The following is a 5,169-nucleotide window of genomic DNA, read 5'->3' as shown; positions in this document are numbered from 1 at the left end:
TATAAGAGTTTCTCGCTACCTTCGGGTGTTTTCTATCATTTCAAAAAATGCCCATCATGAGGATGAGATTTTGTCCACTTTAATTTCCCTTTTTTTTTTACCTTAATTTTATAACACTCACCATCCACTTCAGACTTAAGGGGCCCAGAAGAGCCCCTTGTTCTAAGTTTCAGGACATTACACAACACATCCTGCAATTACCTGTATCTCTTGGACTGTGCCATCATTACAGCTGAACCATGCTGTAAACACCTGTCATCTTAGTATGGCTGTGTGTCCACTCATTTGCCTCTCAGAAGTGTGTACTCGGGTGCATTTTTCTCTGTATGTTTCTGTTTATATCTGCAGGGTATGTCTGTGTTTAGTGAGGCAGTGATAATGTTCATCAGAGCAAGCGTGGCATCCTGCCCATTTCCAGGTACTGACTCACACACGTGGATACATTTACACACACATACACTAGAGAGAAACATATCAATACTTTGGTATTGGGGTTTTTTTTATTCTCTACTGTATGCAATAACATGTTTTTTCTTTTATTTATGAATTTAAATGGGAATTTTTTTATATGTAAAAGGAATTGTAAGGTACTATGGATAAAGACACACCCACGATGCACAGTATGTATATTTATTATATGTATCTAATTATGTACTTTGATAATTAGAGCTTGTGAATATTGTTTATATCCCTTTTATTTTGTTCTGTATTTTGTTTGAAATGCTCGATAAAGAGGTTTGGTTTTCCTTTAATTACTATTTCAATAATAAGCTAAAATTGGTGAGAGGTGATGCAGCACCAGTTTTAGTAAGGGAATAAGCAGGACAGATACTGTGGCATTTACAGAGTCTCTGAGCTAAAGGTTAAAGCTGCTGACCTGAATCCTCAGAGAAGCTGGGAATGTCTTGGCAAAGGAAATGAGAGAGTAACAACCTCCACTGAATGAATGAATAGCACAGAGTTCCCCTGAGCAAGGCACTTAACCCTGCAGCTGTTCACAGAGTGGCTTCAAGGACTTCTTTTCAGAAGCCCCCAGATGTGAAAGCTCTTAAGTGAATATAAAAATATAGTTTGTAAATAGTAAATGCTGTTAATATATAACAGATTCTATTAATAGCAGCTTTGATCAGTGAACCATTCTAGTCCAAACTGAAATTTTCCAGCTGCAAACGGATGAATTGGCTCGGCAATTAGTAGCCTATAAATAGTCATGATTCCCAGAGGATTGATCCTAGTGTATTTAATGATCCCTTGATTTTTCCATCTTGCCTCACCAGGTCAGGATAAGTCACATTACATGTACAGCCCAAAGACACTACTCACATTTTCAAAGATCAGAATTTTCACTTTTTTCCTCAAGAGATTCATGATTTTACTATTGAGTTTTTTGCACCTCGTTTCTACCTGTTTTATGATATTTCTCAGTCTCTGGAAAATGATTTTGGTTCAAGAAATGATTTTGGTTCTTCTTGTATGTGGAAAAGCAGCTGTGACTAAAAGGCATTCCCAACTTATCTAGTATGTTATCTACACAAAACGATACAAAATTAGAACTTTCTCATTTCTTTCACAAGCAAAGCAAAGCGAAGGTTCGGGTAAAGAAATTGTTCTAGGTCCTTCAGCTGTGTGTGTGTGTGTGTGTGTGTGTGTGTGTGTGTGTGTGTGTGTGTGTGTGTGTGTGTGTGACAGCAGTTGTCTCCTGCTGTCATCCGCTTTGTGATTATGAGAGAAAACTAGCTCCCATTTGTCTGCAGTAATAACAGTGACAAAGCTTTTTTTTTCACCACAGGATCTGCATTTTACACCTATTTGCTTAGTTTGTTCTTTTACAGATAATTAAAAAACAAAAACAAATTACAGGGGGTTTTTTTTTACCATACACTTGTTTTCCACTGCATCTGCTTTCATCTCTGTCCTTTCCTTCATCTCATCCAATTTCCCTGATTTTGTTTTGCATCAGCTAGATGATTAGGAAGCCACTGTACCTGGCAGTTGTTGCTATGGTTACCAGGTCTCTGAAATGTTTTTCTTCTGTTCTTTTCGCTCTGCCTGGCATCTCAGCTTTTCTCTTAGACCTTAAAATACACTCTTTGTTGTCTAACCTTTATGAAACGATGCAGTGAGCATTTCAGATGCTCTTTTTCTCTGGTTATTTTCAGCTGCATGCTGCTTAAACTCTGCTGTGCACCTGGGAGTTGCACAGAATATCCAGACTGTACGAAAGAAATAAAGACAGAAAGAAAGAAGAAGAAAGAGGGAGATGGGTAATGGTCAGTTAAAAGAATTGATCTTTTGTCTTGTGGAGAAGAAAAATTTATGACTTTGCAGTGGGTCATTTCAATAACAAAGCCTTGTGGTCAAAGAAACCATCCATTACTTCCAACTCTAATGGAAAAACTGGTGAGACCAGGTTTTCCTCAAGCAGAAATAACCCTTTTGGAAATTTAAAGTATAAATGAAGAGATAAATCTGTTATGGAAATGTTCTAGATCAATAAAAAGAAAGATGAGCACACGTTACTGCAGGAGTGCTCATTCCATTCTGAAGTTTATCCTTCCACCGGGAGCTTTCTTTATGCGTTGCTCCATATTTTTTTGTCATTTTATGTATAGCACTTTGGTCAGTGCTAGCTGTTTTTTAAAGTGCATTATAAATAAAGTTGGCTTGGTGTAGATAAGGGATCACACTGAACAGCCAGGCTGACTTGAGGCTTTTGGCAGAGGCAGAACAAAAGGCGCCAAACATAAGACAGTGAGGTTACTGTGCACCAAAATGATTCCTTTGAGCCTCATAGCAAAAAGTCCCCAAATAGAAGTGCCAACTCAAAAAAACCCTCCAACACCACTGATGTCTCCACACAGTTGAGTTGTTTTCTGAATGGGTTGGTCTGTCGTGCTTAGAAAGAGTTCAGATTGTAAAAAAAAGTGAACAACTAGTTTAAAACAAGAGCCAAGTTGATGCTTTGTAATGCAATAATATGTTGTTCACTTCAGCTGATATAAAAAACCTGTAATATGAAGTCAGAAAAGACCTGAAATCTGAGCCCAAAATTCTGTTTGGCTGTTTGCCAAATTAATCTCCAAAATCTGGAACTGTTGTGTTCGTCCACAGCAGTAATTTCATTTGGAGAAACAAATTTGCAAGTGAAATAAGTGATTGATTGCCCTTTCTGACTTGGGTATTAGCAGTTGCCTCAAGCAGAGGAGTTCAAGTACCCCGGAGTGTTAGCACCACTGTGGATTCTCCTAATTGATCTGTTCCCATCCTCATCTGTAGCTGGTAGCTGTGGATAGTTACTGCAAAAAGAAGACTGGAGATACAAGAAACAGAAATTGGCATCCTCTGACGGGGGCCTTTCCTCGCCCTTAAATATAGGTTGGAAGAGCTCAAGCATTGGGAAGGACCTCAAATTAAAGCAGCTGTTATTTGTTTATTTGCAGCTGCATAGATTGGCACAGCTCAGTCTATGAATATATTTACATACTTCATCCCATATGCCAGACACAAATTATTAAGTACTATGGCTGCTGCATAGTCTAAGCCAGGGGTTTTCAGAGTTTAAGGGACCAAATGCCAATTTAAATTGCCAGCAGATGATTGATGCCTTCACAAGAAACATGTACACATCACACCCTGTTAGTCAGTGTTTGTAATGTGTCTTCTTGTAGGACAATGGTTATTTTTCTGATGGTTTTTGCCTTTCTTATACATTATGAGGGGCTTTTACAGTCCTGCTGTATTTTTTCTGTATTAGCAAGATTTAACTTGTTATTATGAGAAGAACTAAAAAGAAATGCTTCCTTGGTCTTGTTATGTAAAGCTAAAATATCATATGCCATGAACTGTGGCTAAAATAAATGTACAGTTGTTATTTTTTTTACTTGTTGTTTAAAGGTTGTTACAGCGTGCTTGCACTGAGAACTTTATCTTTACCCGCTCCCGCTGTCACGAATTACTGATGACAAAGCAGGGTACAAACCAGGCCACACTTGACCTATGATAGAGGAGCGTATTGATCCCATCTGGCATTGCATTGTAATGCACAGAGCCCGCAGACATAGATTTACATAGCAACGCATACATGCCCATGCAGTGACATTCACACACATACGCACGCAGATGCATAATCACGTTTATACATGTGTTATGCAACATATGTTTTTCCTTTCATTCGATTGCTTACTGTGTGCGATTGCATCGCCTCAGCCAGGATGTGCACATGCGTGTTTGTGCATATAGCAGCTGCACAGTATTCATAGCCTCTTGCTCCAAGGTTCTAAAAACAGTGATATAATTTTCTAATCTGCCACAGCAGGTGGTGCATACAGAAATAAAGCATGTACTCTGCCCACCATTGATAACATGTTGTTTCCTTGTGGAGTCTGTTTTCATAATGTGCTGCTTACACTGTGTACCATGATTCTCGTCTTCTCTTTGCTTTCTCCATTTTTCTTATTTTTCTTCCACGCTTCTATGAATTGTGGTTTTGTTATTGTTGTTCTTACAACAATATCATGTTTTGTGCAGCGCACTGCTGCTCACATCTGCTTCATTATGATGCAGGCTAGATTCTGCGTTTGGAGAATACTCTGTATGTGTCTGGCCTTTCCCCTGACGATACTGATGATGCAGATGTTCACTTTGTCCATGACGGATCCGTCTTTTTCACAACAGCAGAACAGCTGCACGCTGAACAGCTGATGCCAGCCAGCAACAAAACAAAACAAAATTTTTAAAAAGGTTTTCTATGCCACAGGTGATTAAAATGATATCTTTATGACTAAATTGATGCAATATAATTATGATTGGTATTATACGATTTTTTTTGTTTTCCTAGTACAGTACAGACAACATTAGTGGGCTTGTTTGGGTGTCGGGACGGAGGTGTGATGGGAGGGTTTGGTGAAAGGTATGCATGTGTTTGTATTTTTGTTTATTTTCTGCTTTTAATGTGTACAAAACTTTGCGTTGCATTAATTGTATAAAAGGAATAAGTGTAAAGTATTGATTGATTGACTGGCTTTTCGTGAGTCTTGTCTGTGAAAAGCACTTATAAATATAAGTGGTGTGAATGAATATTCGGCCCCCTTCTTGAAGGGGTCATATTTATCACGCTTACATTTTCCTTGTCAAGCTAATTTTAATATTAGACAAAGATAACCTGAGTAA

The sequence above is a fragment of the Pundamilia nyererei genome, unplaced genomic scaffold (assembly GCF_000239375.1).
Source record: "Pundamilia nyererei isolate P.nyererei 1_Seehausen unplaced genomic scaffold, PunNye1.0 scaffold00242, whole genome shotgun sequence".
Taxonomy (NCBI): Eukaryota; Metazoa; Chordata; class Actinopteri; order Cichliformes; family Cichlidae; genus Pundamilia; species Pundamilia nyererei.
This window is presented reverse-complemented; position numbering follows the sequence as displayed.